Here is an 18,469-nt window from a genome sequence, read left to right on the forward strand (position 1 = left end):
GAAACTTGATGCCCGAGGGCAGGAGAAGATATCCCAGCTGAGGCAGACAGAAAACTCACCCTTCCTCTGCCTTTCCATTCTATTCAGGCCCTCAATGGATTGGATGATACTGGCTGCTTTGGTGAGGGTGATCTTCTCTACTCATCTACTGGTTCAAACGCAAATCTCTTCCAGAAACACTCTCATGGACACATCCAGAAGTAATGTTTTACCAGCGATCTGGGCATCCCTTAGCCCCGTCAAGTGGACACATAAGAGTCACCAGCACGGTAAGCATTCATCACAACTTCTTTCCTTCCAGGCTTCTGGGTATTTTAACGTAGACTTGTGGCAGGAGACTGGTTTTGTGTGAGTTTGCCTAGGGAAGAAAATGGAAGTTCCACTATCTTCCGGGACTCGTAATCTGCTTGTGTGCTAAAATTTGTTGCTGCATCTCAATCCTGGAACCCACGATCAAGGCTCATCCTGGGTTTAAAGGAGGACGAGATGAGAAGCTTTTGGGACCCATGACAAGCATTCAAATAAAACATCTGCTCCCCACTGAGAAACTTCGAAGCCAATTTCATCCACTTTTGACCCTTCAGTTACTGTTCCACAGAAGTTTTTTTTTTTTTTAACTTTAATCCCCTTCAATACTGTGTATCTCGTACTTTACCTGATATCTCCATTCCTACTTGCGACTGTCCAACTTACAAGGCCTTATCACCTCTTGCTTGGGCCATGGCATTTGTACAACACCTAGTGCCCATTTCATCCCCTTCCCAGCCATCCAAGGGCTCACTCTAAAATGGGCAGCTGGCCTTGTTAGTCCGTGTTGAAAACTGCTTGGTGGCTCTCCATTGTTCCATGAGAGGCAGTCCAGGCTCATGAACACAGTGCACGAATTCTCCCAAGACCCAGCTCTTGCTTACCTCTCCAGCACCTCTCTTGCTCCTCACACTCCAGCAGCTCTATTGCTTGTACTTCCCAGTGTTTCCCCGGGGGTTCTTTGTGTCCCAGCTTTGTGTACGCTGATCTTTCTCCTGGGGATGGACTATCCATGACTTTCTCTTCGGCTATCCATTTTTCCTCAGTCAACTCAAGCCAGCGACCCTCGATCCCATCCAGCTGGGGCGGCAGGGTCTCTTTTTTCATCCATGCCTCTGGCTCTGATTACACTGTGAACTTCTTGAAGGCTGGGTTCAGATCTGAGTCATTCCGACGTCTGTAACTTGCTGTGTGCTGGAGGATAGCAGGTGTTCAATGAACATGGATAGACTTAAACAGAAGGAACAATACTTACTAGTTGACTAGTTGGGGTTTCATTTCATCTCTTTTTTTGGAAGCCCGAGATGGAATGAAAGGGCCCAAGTGCCAGGACCAGAAGCAATGCAGGAAAGCGAAGACTATGGAAAATCTGCAGATAGCAATCTCTTCCTGAACAACTGAATTCAGTTCAAATGATTAACACCCTTCGGGTGGGATTCACTTTTTGTAGAATGGATTATTGACAAGGATTTTCTATAAACATAGATTTTTTTTCCAGAGAAACACATTTGAACACTTTAGTCCAAGAATTTAAATGAGAAAAATAATCCTACTTAAAAGGCAAATTGACCAATATCCTTCCTCTTTTCTCTTATTAATAAAAGAGTTTACACAGAAACTCTATAAGAAATTGTGTAAGAGAGTCACAAGGATCATTAAAGTCTCTACTAGACATTCACTTTCACTTTGCAAAATTGGCTATACCCTCAAAATGGTATCACATAAAAATGGACTTTCTGGGGCTCTTATATATGAATGGGTTTTAGTTGCACAGTGGTGCCATTCATTTTATTTGGCCCATTTATTGCAAGTACATTCTAAATTTGGCCTTAATTATTTTTCCTTTCACAAAAATATTTTGTGGGATCTTTTTGAACCCCAACTACTTCCTTCTTGCCCCTTAAGACAGAATCCAGGAGTGTTACTTTTGTTCTCTCCTAATTAAAATAATTGCTTGGTTCCTTTTAACTAGATTCATGCAGTTATTAGCCTAATACATGGATGGGTGCCATGGGGTGCTTGAGAAACAAAATGAAAAGTGATCGTGTAGCTTCATGTGAAAAAAATTCCGTGGTGCCAAGGAGCATTATTCCTTTCAGCCGGCGTTTTATAAGGGCCTTTAGTGAACCTGGCCTCCCCCCCCACCCTTACTAAAAGACTATTAAGTGAAAGAATGGTTCTATTTTCTCCATTAGGTAGACAGTGAACTCACTACAATTTGAAGAGGGGCACTTGATATGCTGGATATGGCACAAAGGCTGGAGGGCTGGTTTTAATCTCTGCCCCTGCTTTGTCTTTCAGAATCACTGCAATTGAAGGAGAAACGCTCCATGTTGGCGTTTATCAGAGGGCACGGGAGGAAGAGGGACAAAGGTGCCTGGATGTCTGTTCCTCAAGAGTTGTCAGGACCCTGATTCTAAAAGGAAGTTTTAAAATAATGTTTTTGACATCAAGATGTTTCTGGAAGTGGCTGCAGTTCAAGAGTTTGGCAAACACGAGCCTGCAGGCTAAGTCTGATCTAGTGCTGGTTTTTGTAAATAAAGCTTTATTGGAACACAGCCACACCCATTAGAGGACAGGTTGTCTGCTGCTGCCTTGGCGGTACAACATGGGGCAGTAGTGACCTGAAAGATTTATTGTCTGGTTCTTTACAGAAAAAGTGTGCTAACTCTTGATATAGTCTATCTAATTCTCTAAGTATCTGTGAAATCACTACTCCTGCTGAGAAATGGATTTATAGGAATTTTGATGACCATCCTCCTTCGATGAGATGCTGAGGGCCTTTGGTAATGTGCTTAGGTTATGGGTGTTCAATATTGGTGTATAGACAGCTGGAAATGAGGCGGCTTTGGGGCAGGAAGTCATGGTTTGACAAAGAGGCTCTGCCATTTCTGTCTCAGTGGCAAGTCACTGATCATGCTGGGCTCCTCTTGCTGGATGACAGGATTGCTCTGCTACGTGGAGAAGGTGCTGAGACCTCTGACGTGGAGTGCACCTGGATTTACTCCTTCAACCTTATGGTCAACATTACGGACGTCGGCTTCTAGGCCAAAAGATGGGCGCCCTTTGCCACCAGTTGGTAGTTGGATGGGTCAAGTAAGGAAAGTGAATCCCAAGTGTTCCCTAAACCGTAAGATGCTCTATTTGTGACATATGAAAACATCAGGATAAGTGTTGTTTCAATTTGGCACGTGAGGAAATGAGACAGCTTACCCAAGATCAAGTAGTCAGCCAGCAGAGGAGCTGGAGGCTAGCTCTCTGCTTAAAGTCACCATTCTTTCCAGTAGACCATATGCTTCTTTACATCACACTTCTCTCCGTGGTTTCAGAAATGCTCGGTTCTTTAGTTCATTTTTTCGTTCATTCATTCACTACCGAACATTCTTTAAGAGCCTGTTATGAATGGAAAAGGAGCTGGATGTTTCAGGGAGAGTGAGGACTATGTAAAGAAGAGTTGGAAGACTCTTAGAATAATTTTGTTCTTGGACCCCTGTGGCTGGAATCCTCCAGAAGGATATGGATTCTCCTCTTGAGCTCCCCCGTCCTGCCCAAGGAGTTGGCCCTTATTTGCGACATGGAGAACAAGAGAGTAGATGGGATGAGAAAGGGAGAGCAATCCTGTCATCCAACAGGGTTGCCTGACATGTTTTATGCAGTGTGTGTGTGTGTGTGTTTGTGTGTGTGTGTGTGTACTTATATGTGTGTACATGCCAAGAAAGCAAATGGAAAGAGGGATGCTGAAGTGTTGATGGCGGATTGTACCAGCAACTAAAGGATGGAGACAATCTAGGTTTGGAGGATTTGCAAGTTAGGATTTTGTATATAAAGTCCAAGGGAATCCATATCAGAGGAATTTTCAAATATGAATTGTCCAATTAAATGGCATAAATTAAACATGCCAGATGTGGACTTATTTAACCACACTGTTAAATACAGCCTTCATTCAGATTGTATTCATTCAATGATGTGTCTTGTAAGTTTTGAAATGATGATTATCAAATGTGCCTGGAGGAAGCAGCTTCCACCAAAATATTAAATTTGCCTTGTTATGGTAGGAGAAGTGAAATTCTTGAAAGTTTCTGCTTTTGACACTAACTGTTTTAAAAGGGAAGTTTGCCAATATTTTCTTCATATTCAGTGTTGTTGGCTACTTGTTTTTTCAGGTTTGTCTGGGAGCCCAACCATGATTCTCTGAAGCAAAGGTGCAGGTGAAGTTGCCTCATAAAAAAAGCAAACCTTCCAGAATCTTCCATTGGAGAATTGTCACCTGCAAACACCTCTGAGAGGTACAGTAGAAAATTCTGCCTTATTCTCCTCTCCCGTTCTTCCCATAAGTCACTCACAGCTCTGCCAACTGAATTTGGAGGTGGTGCTATCTGATTCTGCAATTCATTAATGAAGCCATGTTACTTCTCGGATATTCCCAGGACCCAGGGAGCTGCTGTTTTAAGAAATGTAATTTGGTTCAGCACAGAGAAAGCATATTCATAGCAGGTCTTAGCAGTGATACAGATAACACTTTTCATCTGTAAGAAATTTGTAAGCATTAACTAATTTATCTAACTTCCCTGTAATTGAGCAAATCTTCTTCCATTTGCTGTGGGAAAACCCTTCCTTTTCTAATTCTAATCTTTTAACAGGTATTCTCCTGAAACCTTGTCACCATGTTGGAAATGTTTTGTAGAGGGGAAATAAATCTTTGAACACAGTGTAAAATTTCACTGAAATAGATGACCTCTATTTCCTCAGTGTAGAGCCTATTTTTAAACGATTAGACAATGCTCTGGAAAAAAAGCAAAATCTCCTTGAAGACTGTGGGAACTCTTATTGCTTTACTCCAGCCACCATTCCTGCCATGGCTGTGGACAGTGATCTTCACAGCCGACAGGTATTACTTTGGGTTCCCCAGAAAGGAGAACTAGAGGAAAACCCATGTGTTGTCTCTTTCGCAGAGAGTTCAGTCCCAGAGTGGGACGGGTTGGGGAGAATGGTGGTCAGGCTAAGATGAAAGGAACAAACACAATGGTGTGTTATTGATGTGGCCCCAACGTGGTGTGAGGCGTAACTGACTGCTCCGTCCTTGGGGTGGTGGTTGGCTGGATACTGGGCCTCCAAAGAAATGTCTGCGTCCTGATTCCTAGAACCTGGGGATGGTACCTTCTGTGCCAAAAACTTTGCAGAAGTGGTTAAGGATCTCAGGGTGGAGGGATTTTCTTGGGTTATCTGGGGAGGTCCGAAATCCAATTGTAGATGTCTTTAGAAGATGGAGGCACAGGCAGAGGTAGAAGTGACAGAAGAGAGGGCAGGGTGACCGTGGAGACGGGGCTTGGAGTGATGTGGTCATAAGCCAAGGAACGTGGGCACTCACTGGAAGCTGGACGAGGGGAGGACGGGACCCTCCCCTGGAGCCTCTGGAGGCAGCACAGCCCCTGTTGGCACCTCCTGCAGACTTCTGCAGTCATATAGCTCTGTTGCTCCAAGCCGCCATGTTTGTGGTAACTTGGCATAGCAGCCACGGGAAACGAATACAGAGACCATCCTCCCAGAGCAGAAGCTGTGAGGTCTCAGGATAGACTAATAGAGGAAGGATGGCAAAAATTTTATTTGCTGCTTCCAACCACTGATTGGTGAACAGTTTTCCTCATGGGACATTAACACTCCCTTACTTCCCCCTCTTAGCTCTGGGTTGAGTGTGTTTGGGCGTGGCATTTCTCTGGAGCGTCTCATGGTTTAGGGGTAACGGGGAAGCTCCAGGAAGGGAGGGCAGAGGCCAGCCAAGTAGACGTGAGAAGGGGCTCCACTGGGTTGTGCATGCTAAAGTCTGTGGCCTGAAAGCGTTGTGAAGCAAGTAGCTGACAGTCCAGAGCACTGTGGCCAAGTCCCCACCTGAGAGGTGGCATACGAGGGGGTTGGAAACAATGATCTCCTTGGTTCTCACCACAGCCCCACGAGGCAGGTCTGGTTGCTCTCCTCGGTAGGCACTCATTCTCCAGTTTTGAACAGCGGGAGCTTCTGGAGCTCGCTGTCACTCAGGGTTGCCTGTCTCACCTTCAGATATGGTGACTGAGATGCTTCCCTTCAGTTGAGTCAAAACCCGCCTTCCCAGACGACTCCATGAGTGGCTCTAGTGTTACTTTTGAGGCACGTAACCTAAAGGTCATTCTTGCACATGAAAGCTCTCTCCAAATATCTGAAGACGGTTTTTATCCTTTCTCCCTCTACCGAGCAGAGCACGCCCCGTTTCTTCAACTCGGGCCTAGCGGAGGAGTTTTCTCTTTGTGGCTAGTGGCCACCCCGTCCCTCCTCTGGACGTGCTGCAGTCTGTCTCCTCGTAGGGAAGCTCGCGGAATACACTGGGACGTCAGGTGTGGTCTCCTCAAGCTCCCCAAGAGCTCCAAAGAGTGAATCCGTTTGCAAGTGGTGTTACTGTCTGGTAGAGGTCAAAATACCACCCCACGTCATGGCACATAAGTACCCACAGGTTTATGCAGCCCCGAGGCCAGTCGAGGGTTCCTACAGGTCAGTACCAATTGGCGATGTGAGATTGGGGGGTGTTCTCAGCCAACCTGCCCTACCATCATCCTTCCTCCTCAGAACAGCCAACCAACCAAATCCAGTTCTGGGGCACCTCCTGGGCTGGAGGGGATCTACCCGGGTTGAGCAGGCAGAGTTCTACTCCTGGTCCCATCCAGGACCCCAGGGTCTTCTGCGAGAAGAGCTATTCCCATGGGCTAAGAAGGCCAATGGACAGGTGCTTTACATCCATTACCTACCATCTTCACAGGAACCCTGCATGGTAGATGTGACAGTTTTCATTTTACTGATAGACAAGGTAAGGCTCAGTTCAAAGGAACTTTCCTGAGGTTGTGGCGTGGCAGACCTAGTGTCGAGACTCAGATGGGCCAGCCTTTCTCTGTGGTGGTCAAAATAATTTTGAAGCTGTACTCAAGGCGGGGGGGGGGGGTGCTCCTAGGACCTCTGCAGGTGCACTGAGCCTTGAGCTGACCCTTCCAGGCCACCCGGAGAAGCTGAGGAGCACACTGTTGGCATCAAATGGCCAAGCCACTGTAGGTTGTCCCTCAGTGACTGGGTCTTCTGGCGTCGAACATGTTAGGAGACATCCCTGCCACGTTCTGGCCCAGCCTCCACAGTTCACAAACTTGGGACTTTCTTTGGCCCGATATCCATTCACCGAGTGCCTTCCGGGTCTCTTCCTGGTCTCAGGCCAGGGTCGAGGTGGACGGCAGAGGCCCTGGGCTTAGGGGTGCAGCCTGCGAGTGCAGGAGTTTGGAGGAGCATCTCGAATGTCTAGGCCACTCAGTCTGATCCTGCACAGACTCCAGCCTTCTGGGCATCTACCGGGACCAAGGTGCTCTTGACCCCGGGAGGTGGGACAATAGTTTATGAAGCGTCAGCCAACTTTTTACCTGTAGTATTTTTCTTTTCACTTTTACCTCATCCAAGCAACTGGGCCAATGCCGACTTGTTTTGGGGGGAGGGAAGTGACAGTGAAAAATGAGTCTTCCCCCGGTCGTGGTGGATTCTTTAGCTTGGCGTCCTCAAGCCCCTCCTAACTGGCCATTGCCTGTAATGGAGGCTAGACACCAAACCTCACCTTCCCACCACCCTGCCGATTGGAATGGGCAGATGCCTCCAGTGCTGAGTGTGAAACAGGACCCTTCTTTCCCAGCCGGCTTTGTCCTGCTCGCCTGGCGTGGGATGCCCAGGGGACAGCTGCCATTGTTAAACAGGGGCCTGGCTGGAGGCTAGGGGGAACCAGCCCGGTTCCTTGACTGCACCTTTGAGCACTGTGCCCGATTTTTTGGTTGTGTCTCACAATAAATTTCTATTTGGCCAAGCCTCTGTTGTTGGGTTTCTGTGATGTCCTTCCAGTCATGAGGCTTACCCAGTATATTGTTCTGTTTTGCTCCAGCCGCGAGGGAACAGAAACACCTAGGGCCCTGCCAAAGCGTGGAGAGAACAAGTCTGTGGGGACATTTCATACTCATGATGGTGGGGGAAGGGGTCGGGAGAAGGAGATCTGTCCTTGGTCTCCTGACACCTGAAAGGGGCTGGAAGGGTGGAACCCAAGGGTGTCCAGGGTGGCTTGGGCCAAAGATGTGTGAGAATCAGGTAGGGGGACTGAGTGACATATCAGAGGCTGCCTGCATAGACACCGGGCATCAAACCCTGCCGGCCTCTCCCGTACCACGTCTTAGAACTGAGGAATCCCCAGAACTTGGCCATGGCTGAGGCAAAGATGAGACCCCATGACTGAGTTTCTGCCACTCTGGATGAATGAGGCTTCAAAATGGACATGATATTAAGTTATTAAAAATTTACCTTTTTAATACTTGAGTTGTGGACCGAGCTTAGCACCAGCTCTGTGTTAGGACGGGTTACAAACAGAAACACTCTTTGCCAGGTTGAAATGGATGAGCCATGCTGGGTGAATCCTGGGGTCTGCCTGCCTCCACTCTTGCATGGGGACCCAGTCTAGGGTGACAGCACAGGGCTGAGCGATGGGGCAGGGCTGCTGGGGTTCAGAGTTTCCGGGGTCTCAAGCTGACCCTCGAGATGGATCCCTTGTTCTCTCTTGCAATCCCTGCAGTGCCTCTCAGTGCCCCGCCTTTCCGCCCGGCAGGTGGATTCAGCCTGGAGGCTCAGGCAGGGCTCCCGGAGAGAGGGTGTTTGTCTCTCTGTCCTCATGGAAACATTGCCGAACACTCCTGAGGTGCAGAGGGAGAATTCAGCAAATCGGTTTTGATTTTGGAGACAATGATAATGAAGCCAACTCGTTTCCTGCCTTCTTTTCAAGGCTGCCACGTTTCCAACTTTCCATCCGATTTATGCAGCTCATTTGAGCAGCAGCGCTGTGGTTACTCGGTACACTCAGGGTTGGCTGTCTGGCTTTGAGGGCTTCTGCACCGTGTGACCTTGGGCAAGTCCCTTCAGGCATCTGTGCATCATCTGTAGAACGCGGTGGATGACGGGACCTCCTCGCTGGCTTGGGTGGGGGTACAGCCCTGGAACTCGGCTGGCGCTAGCACACAGTCAGTGCGTACGAGAGCATCGGCTTGCCGTCTGCCGTGCACTGAGCTCAGGCTTCCTCACCCGCAGCCCTACCGTTCCCCAGCGGGGAGACAGCGGGCGCTCGGCAGCCCTAGGAAAGAGCTGTGTCCTCAGACGCAGATCTAATGCTTTCCTTCCGACCAGAGCGGCGAGCGACAAGTCTTCGTTTATAGCTCGGCCTAGGCGGCTACTGAATAGCATTGCTTTTTTGCATTTTGTTTGAGAGGAGGGTGTTTGCTTCAGTTCACTCCCTTGTACTTCCTGGAAAGGTGATTTCTTTTTCTTTTCTTTTTTTTCTTTTTCCTTTTCTTTTTTCTTTTTCTTTTAGAGAGAGAGAAAGAGAGAAAGCAGGAGGGGCGGAGGGAGAGAACCCCAAGCAGACTCCCTCCTGAGTGTGTAGCCTGACACAGGGCTCGATTTCAGGACCTTGAGATCACGACTCGAGCCAAAATCAGGAGTCGGATGCTTAACCGACTGAACCACCCAGGCACTCAGGAGAGGTGGTTTCTTTATCACTGAAGGGAATCTTCTGCTCCATCCCTGTAGGGGCTGCCAAAGATTGCTGAGTTCTATCGCAGGGTTGAACTCCCCATCAGAAAGTCAAGTATAGTTGGAATAAACCTTTAAAAATGAAATTCCTAATTGTATCATTGATGGTTACACCTTCTTTCCTTTGCTTGATTCTAATGGTTTCCCTATTTTGGATGATGATGATCTGTTGCTCCTCATCACAGCACCCCCCCCGAACCCCCCCAATGCCCCCCAGGAAAGGGTTCTCCACTATAGTTGGTTTCACTCTATTGCTCAGAGGGCTGTATTCCAATGAGCTCCTTCCCTTCATTCATTATGCTGAAATCATATTTCTAGAGGACAGAGATGAATGCTGTGTACTTATCTGATTAAACTGCCTGTTGTTTTAAATCTATTTTCACAGACTTTTTTCCTCCGATAGGCATTCAATGACACAACACATTAAAAATTATATCTGTATCAGTGGTTTCCGCTTTTGTATTTACGTAGCGTGTGCGCGTGCGTGCGCGCGCGAGTGAGCCGTGCTAACCCCGTGGTCCCCTGTTACGATGGGGGTGTATTCAACAATTCGGAAACAGTTGCGGCTTTGAAAAAAGCCAGGTTGGGTCATCTGTTTTATTGATTGGTTAGAAAAATCGCACCGTTGCGTGAACACCAAACATATCAATTGCATTAAAATGAAAAAGGACAAGGAAACGCTGTTTACCAAAGGCTTTTTACCGGAGTGGCAGAGTCTCCATGGTCACGGGCAGTTCGGCAGGTCTCCCTTCTGGGCCATTTTCCCAGTATTTTTGCTGTTCAGCAGGGCCTGGGGATCAGGACTGAGTGTATTTTAGTCCTTGCCCGCTGGCGTCATCGGAACCTCCATTCATCTCCGAGTTCTTTGCCCCCACTTTACCAAAAGAATAATGCCGCCCCCAGAATTACGCAAAAATCAATGGCGAAGTTAATTGAAATCTGGATCTCTTAATGTTTTCCTCTTTCTTAAGTGATGGCTTGGTTTCTGAAAAGTGAGGTTTAACTCAAAGGACGGCTTTAATTGAGGGTGAGTGAATTGGGAGGAGAGGGAAAGTGGAGGTAGATAATTTTCCAAGAGACTGAAAGATAGTGTTTGCATTTAGGATTTCATTTCCTTTAAGTTTTACACTGGGGCTTAAAGAATGTTACCAGATGAGAAGAATGACCAGGGCTGCTGCTGTGTTGTCTCCTTAGAGGGCTGGAAATGCTTTGAAGGAGGCCGGCCTCTTCCCTTTCCTCCCGTGGGGCCAGAGAGAGCAAGATGGGCGAGAGAGAGAGAGAGAGAGAGAGAGAGTGCGTGGGAGTGGTGGAGGACTTCCTGCCACCAGAAGGGGGTCAGCTTCTTTATTTTAAAGATTCTCCACCTTTCTGATGATTGAGGTATTCATATTACAGGGATTCAGGCCTGTAATTTGGCTTAATGCTGGCCATACTTGTTATATTTAAAACAGCTTCTAATCCACAGAGTAAACTCTTTTGCTGGATTCTCATGCCAATTTACAGAGGCAAATGCGACTTGTATTTTAATCTCTACTTTGTGGAGGAAGACACTGAAACTCCAGTGGGTTCGAATTTGTCCAAGATGACCCAACCGGTGAGGGGGATGCGGTCTTTAGGCTCTTAGGGCAAGAGCCGTGGCACTTACCTTAATGGAGCTCCCGACGGCGGGGTGGACAAGGTTCGTCTCCACCCAGTGAGGAGACACACGGCACCCCTGTAGTGCCCTCGCTTAGTGCCATTCTGGCCACTGGGCTTTGCAGTTCAGCATGCCGGTTCTGACTCTCATCGGGGTCTTCCAAAATATTCAGACAAAGGACTCCGAAAGGCATCTGGTCAAGCTTTGCGAGGGGAGAAAACTTATCCTCTGGTTCCCGAAGCCCTGAAGTCAGGGATTTGATTATGCTTATCATGATCTCAGCTTCCACCGCACCAAATGTGATTAGTTTTGTAATTAGTTAATGTCATTACCTGTCATCAAATCCAGACAATGTTGGTCTCTAAAACCTCCCGTGGCAGAGAAACCCACAACCTGACATCTTTTCACTGTTTAACACTGAGTTTCTTTAAGAATTCTGGCAACTATCCCCTCTTTCCTAGACCACAGGTCTGAAAGTTAGGGGAAAGATGTATTTCTTGTGTTTCTTTAAGGCAATTTTAAATTCTTCGGTCCGCTTCCCAAAACTTTTCTTCACTCCAAGCAAAGCATAAATATAATCTTTTCAGCAAATCTTATACGCCACCATATTTTCCTTCTTATGTATGCTTTGGGCGGAATGGCCAAAATGAGAACCAGTTTACCGTAGGGAAACACCCCGTTGAGAACTATTTTTACCTTATATAAAATGCTGCTTGTCTTATTACTTACTTGCTGTTAAATACCGGGCGAGTGGTTTCTCTTCTTTGCTTCTGTTCAGCCATTCAGCAAATATTCTCCGACTGTCTGTCGTGTGCAGGTACTTGGGAATACAGCAGAGGACACATGAGCTAAAATCTCTGTCCTCTGGGAGCTTACGCTCTAGTGGGGGAAGGTAGATAATAGGAAATGAATATTTCAAAGTAAATATTTAGTGTGCCGGCTGGACATTTTCCAGGTGTCCCTCGAGACCCCCTCCCTCCCCTTTTCCACCCTGTTCTGTGGAGGGTCCTGGGAGAGTAGGTCACCAAAGGTGGCATCAATGGTTTCTTTGCCCCCACCATGGTCTGGCTGGGTCAGGAGCTGGAAACTGAGGCACAGGAGAGTGAGGTTGGGGTACTGATGACCAGTTGGCCCCCCCAGCCAGCCCGAGGGTGACACAATCGCTTTTCTGTCCGGTGGGAGTCGGCCCTCCCCAGTGCTGCTTCAGGCCCAGGGGTGATGTCTGCTCACCACCGTGTTGGTTTTTGTTACCCTCATGACACCTCTGTAAACAGACCCTTCGTTGGCCTCTCCCGAGCCACCCATTTGAATGAGCTCTGTGTCTGTCACCGAGACCCTGACTGCCACAGCAGTTAGAAGACAATGCCATGGAACAATGCCATTCATCAGCTATTGCTTGCTGTCACATGCGTACTCTTGGACTAAATGGCATCAGACTTCAGGGTGCATTGCTCCCCTATGACTCAGCCCCTCCTGTAGTGTGGGGGGGATCCCAAAGACCTACTTGTTCCTAGACCAGTCCAGCAAGCCCCCGATAGCCTACAGGAAAGTGCAGGTCCCTGAAATGTGGCCCTTGAGACCCTTCCCAGCCCTGCCTCCTGCCCTGACAGCCCTACCCTTTGCCCTGTGCCCTAGCCCACCATGTCCTTTATTCCTCTGTGACAAAAAGCTGGTTCAAGAGTCCTCTTAGAAGACTTCACTGGTTTCACCATTCTGGGGAAGGAAAATACACACAAATATATATAGAATATATATATATATATGTATATATATTTAAAGGTTGCTAATTCAATTAAATTATTAAATATATATATATTTAAAGGTTATTAATTCAATTAAATTTCCTGATTTTGAACAAAGCTAATGTTGACCGTAGAGAACACAAAGTACGGGAGTTAGGAAAGTTCATCTTACTCTCATACGTAGGTACCACAAACATGCTGGAGTATTCAGGAGGCTTCAACTTTAGCTTTGAGGGGAACACATTAAACGTTGCCAGGCCACCTCTGTTGACCACTGCCTTTTTGTTTTCTAAAGAACTTTTATAGATTCTTGGACTCTTTCGCCTGCCCAGTTCACACTGGCCTGAACTGTCCGCTTCAGCCAAACCAAGTATTTTCCTTGTCTGCATTGAAGCCTCTTGCTCAGGTCTGGGGAGTGAATCTGGGCTCCGTGCTCCACAGTTCATGGCATTTCCTCTTCTTGAAAACAGGGTCCAAGGATTCAGATGGCCTGGAGTGTGCCCCACGTTTGTGGGTGGTTTATATATTTATCACCTTCCTGCTGGAAACCCCTGAAGGATGCTGTCCGGTCAAGGAGCTTTGCTCTTTCGTAACTGTCCCCCCACCCCCTCCTAGAGACTTCGGTGTGTATTAAGGCCACACTAGGGCGCCCTGTGCAGAAAGCCCTGGAAATATGAAGTCCCCCACTTCTCTTGATAAAAATGATGCAGATAGAAAAAAAAAAAGCATAACAGCTTTGTTACCTGATGGTACTTCTTAGCTTCCCTCAGAAACAGTACTGGGAGATTTCATGTGGATTTAAGTTATATTCTGGGGGAATTCATCAACAAAAGCCACTGATTGAAAGCCATTCATATGTTCTTTTTTTTTTTTAGTCTAAAATAGATGAAATAAGGATAATATTCTTCATTTGATAATGCACTCAAGAATCATTCAATATAAGTTTTAGTTTAAAACTCCCAGTTTCCAGCAGCCTATTTAAAACATGTGCGTGCACACACACAGACACACACACACACACCAGTCTGGCTAAAAAATATCCTCAGGAAACCAGCCTGGAAGAACAGAGGGTGAAACATGAATGAGCTATTTAGCTTTTCTTGGAAAATGGCATAATTCTCAGAGGAATGAAAGGCCAAGCATTCCCCAGATTTTTGTCAGGCACATGCGCCAGTCCACAAAATGCTGGAACCCCAAACACAGAATCTGGATTGATTTCAATTTCAGTAATTCAGGTGTTTGTGGCAGAGAATAAACACCACCCAGAAGGCAGCATCCTGAGTTACCAGAAGTTTCGGGTGCAATAAAATTTTCGGCAACGCTTTCAGCTTCTTCCACATAGGGATACTAAGTTAGTCATTCAGTTTACAGAAGCAGAACGTTTTACTATTTGAAAAAGAAATCCCGAATCAACCAACATTTGGGACAAATATGCTGAATTAATTTCTTTTTCTAAGGTCATGTAGATCTAGCTTCAGTCTGCTGGTATCTTTATTTCGACAACTCAGTGGAGTGTTTGTTGAGTGCTTGTGTGACTGATGTCATGCAGTCCCATTGTGTTAGACGGTGCATGCTGCGGGAACTTACCTCGCTGTCTCCGGCTTTCAGGGAGCCTGCAGTCCAGCCAGCGAGACTGGACAGATGCTTAGGAAACAATCAGTGGATAGCACAAGGCATTAAATAAAAAAATGTGAAGAAGTATGGGGCAGGAATGGAGAATAGAGAGAGAGAGTGTACTAGACTGTTATAAACAAGGCTGGAAGCATGGGGTACAGGCTGGAGGAATTTGTATAGGTCGAGGAAGGGAGATGGTTTATCAGGTTGAGATTTAGCAAGAGAAAAGCCATCAACTGAAAGAAAAATAAATCGAATATCCAGGTACCCAGTATTTCTTAAAAAGAACTCAGATCTTCACATTCATGAACTAATTCTAGTAACCACATGACGAGGTGTTGTAGCTCCCGTTTTGGACATGAGCAAAATGAGATTTAAGGATATTAAATAATTTGCTCAAGGTCACACTGAAGGAAGCTGCTACTCTAGGATTGTCTCAGGACACCTAAGACGTCTGCCTGTTTATTTCCCTCGCTCTCAATTAGACCAGCAGGAACTCTGGTCAATTGCATTTTGCATCTTCCTGCACAGCGAGTGAAGAAATAGATGGGAAATTTTAGGTGTGAAAACAAAAACCCATCTAGACGTTTGCTGAGCTTTGGACCCAAAGAGGAAGGGAAGGATTGAGCATGTTGGAATCTCAATGCTTGAGGTAGCTGCAGTGATTGCCACCCTGGGGGTCTTGCGACCCCCTCCAGCTACCATGTGGCAGTGGGGATCCCGGCGGGTGGGGCGGAGGTCTTCTTCCTCCAGTCAAAGACAGTCTGCACGCAGGTTCTGCTACCCTGGGAGAGAGGCCCCAGAAAGTTTGCTACTCGGAAAGGAGTGGAAGAACATGTGGCAGGTGGCTAGCTTTCCCAAAATCTGTCCTTCCTTTCTCCCTGGACATGAAGTCATTCAGCTAGCGATTCTGCTTCCAAGCTCCCTTTTTGGACATAAGATTAAGTTATTGCCTATGAGATGTGAGTGGAAACGATGTGTGCAACTTCTGTTTCTGGTCTTCATTGAAACCGGCTCTTCCTGGGCTCCCTCTCTTTTTCCCTTCCCGGCGGCTGGAACTTGGGTGTGCTGGCAACCCCATTAAACCTAGCAGATGCTCAGTGGCTTGCAGGCTAGGGGGCAAAAGGAGGAAAGAATTTGGATCTCTTCGTCACTGTGTGAAACAAGAGATCCTGCCAGCCTCGACTGTCCAACTCCAGAATGTGAAAGAGAAAACTATTTGATCCTAGGCAACACTGTATTTTGGGGTCTGTTTAATAGAAGAACTGAGGTTTTCACCCTGAATAATACAGAACATTTCTGGGCTGGAGTGCAGAGAAATGATTTCAAGTCAACATCTTGTCTTCCCCCTTTTTCTTCCTTCTTTCCCTCCTTCCACAAATATTACTGATCCCCAACTCTGTACCAGCAATGCTCAAGTGACAAAAGAGTCATGTTCCTACCATGCTGGAGCCTCTGTTCCAGTGAGGAAGAAGGACAAAGCAAGCAGACAGCCATAAAACTATGACACCGACAGACTGGAATGTGTGTTGTGAAGGACATACGCTCGGGCTTGGGATACAGATGCCTGGGGGAGAGAAAGTCACTCCGGACAGCATGGTCACGGGAAGCGTCCATGGTGAGGTGGTGTTTCTGCTGAGCCCAAAAGGAAGACAAGAAGCCGGGCGTGCAGAAGTGGGGACACACCCTTCTGAGTGGACGGGAGTATGTGCAAAGGCCCCAGAGAAGGAAGAACTTCTTGCACTCAAAGAACTGGAGACAAGGATGAGAGTGGAGAGAGACACAATTCCTTTGGGCAGCATGGCTGGGGGCTAGTGTACCAGCTGCTCCTGGAGAGTCTGTGTGTGTGTGTGTGTGTGTGTGTGTGTGTGTGTGTGTGTAGGGAGGGTGCACTCGATTGCTGTTCAAGATCATTTTTTGCTGCTTTATAGATGAAAGACTGTGAAAAGGTAAGAATTCCTACATTGGCACAGTCTATAATGGTCCTAGATGTGGAGATGGAGACAGGTTCCAAAAAAAATATTGCATTCACACAGATGAAAAATGCAGCATAAGGGGACATTAAAAAAAATCACAGAAGAATTTCTCTAATCCTGTAATATTCGAATTCACATAAAAAAAAAATAAGTACAGGGGCGCCTGGCTGGTTCAGCCAGTAGAGCACATGACTCTTGATCTCGGGGTCGTGAGTTCGAACCCCACATTGGGCGTGGAGCCTCCTTATAAAAAAACAAATACAAGTCAGTAGTTTGAAGCATCAAGTTGGAAGAGGGTTTGGTAAGCAATATGCTGTCAGTTCCAAACAGATCGGGAAATGCTGGTTTAGATTTCAGAGGTGCTGGCATCTTGCCAACATTTGTAGTTTGGGGTTCTGGGTAAGGTTGTTGAAATGGGGGTCTCCCCAGAGACCCTGAGCATTGCCATTTCTGGGGGCCGTCGGGGTTGTTGCCATGGTGGGACTTTTGAAACTTCTGTGCCCCGGCCTTTGGAATTTCTTCCCCTGGTTTAGAGACAGTGAAGAAGGAAACGGGCACATTTCAATTTATAACACTTCACAGACCATTAAAGCTACCTGTTTTTTTCTCAAGTGAGTGAGGGCTGTTTTTAAGATCCACCATTTCCTCCAAATATTAATTTTTCTGAGTGAGATTTTTCCTCTTAAAGACCAATATCCTGAGTCCTTTTGAAATAACCATTCACAAACAGGCTCTTTCAGGAAGGAAATGATACAGTTCCCAGACTTGCAGATGTCAATGCCGTTATTACTAGGGTTTCTTTCTAAGGTTTAATTTCTCCCCAGCCTTACGGAGATATAACTGACATACAACAGTATGTAAGCTCAGGTATACGGCGTGTGGATTTGACACACTTATATACCGCATGGTGCTGAGGTTTTTCACAGTTGTCTTCAGAAATACAACATTCTTGTTTATCCTTTTTTTTTTTTTTTTTGGACAGAGAAGTGATGTCAGGGTCTGAAACAGACCCAATTAAGTATATTGCAAGACACGCTTTTGTTGGGTGAGGCTTTTTTTGTGCATCTAAGAAATCTCACAAGAAAAGAAGTCCAAGTGTCAGCTTCTGCACATCAGGAAATGGTTAGTGTGTCCCAGGCTTGCCTCACAGACCTGCTGGGGAGGAAAACCTTCCTTTCTCTTCCCTGCCCCCATCCCTGCCCATCTCTTACCCCAAAGGATTCTCGGAGGGAACCGGGGTACGCTTGAACGCCCCTGGACAATGGCCGCCGTCTGTCCAGCTGCTCCTGGAATCGGCCTTGGAACCGGGCTCTCCTGGGGGCAGGAGGAGAGAAGAGGGACGTGGGGTCAGACATGGCTGGATTTCCTATGGCAAGGCTTCCTTGCAGGTGCTTTCTTCCTCTGCTCAAAAAAAAAAAAAAAAAAAAAAAAAAAAAAAAGCGCCCCTGGAAGAAGCCTGGGGAGTCAGATCAAATGTACTGGCTCAGAGCCAAAGCCTGACTTGTCCCAGCCTGAGACTTAGCGCGGGGACTCCACGTTCTCAAGTCTTCATTTCTGTCCCGTTGAAACTGATAGCGAAGGTTAATGAGATTAACGTGGCCAAACAGTGCGGGCTTCTGAGAAAGGGGCCAGATCCTCGCCGGCCACTGTGAAAATAGCGGTGGGGCCATTCCCGGTGGGGACATTTTCTTGAGCTCTCCTGTAGTAAAACTTGAATGTTTTGTATCAGACGATCGAAAAGGGCTGGTCACACCAGCGTCTACTCCGTAAATGTCTGCCGAGGCCATGAATGAGGGCATGTCTTACTTTATTTTATTTCTCTCCTGACCTTCTCACCAACTTGGCCCAACCCT

General features: G+C 46.9%; 1 long non-coding RNA gene across 3 annotated transcripts in view; it reads left to right on the forward strand.

The window, feature by feature from the left end:
* The window catches only part of LOC123776002 (uncharacterized), a 69,979-nt gene that overhangs the window by 6,443 nt on the left and 45,067 nt on the right, over positions 1–18,469 (forward strand). For all 3 annotated transcript variants that reach the window (XR_006775244.2, XR_015725104.1, XR_006775245.2), the window contains 3 exons: positions 88–269; positions 2,329–2,400; positions 4,191–4,313. This is a non-coding gene — a long non-coding RNA (uncharacterized LOC123776002). The remainder of the gene's footprint in view (positions 1–87; positions 270–2,328; positions 2,401–4,190; positions 4,314–18,469) is intronic.

The sequence above is a fragment of the Ursus americanus genome, chromosome 7 (assembly GCF_024610735.1).
Source record: "Ursus americanus isolate L20-20 chromosome 7, mUrsAme1.1.p, whole genome shotgun sequence".
NCBI classification, from domain to species: Eukaryota; Metazoa; Chordata; class Mammalia; order Carnivora; family Ursidae; genus Ursus; species Ursus americanus.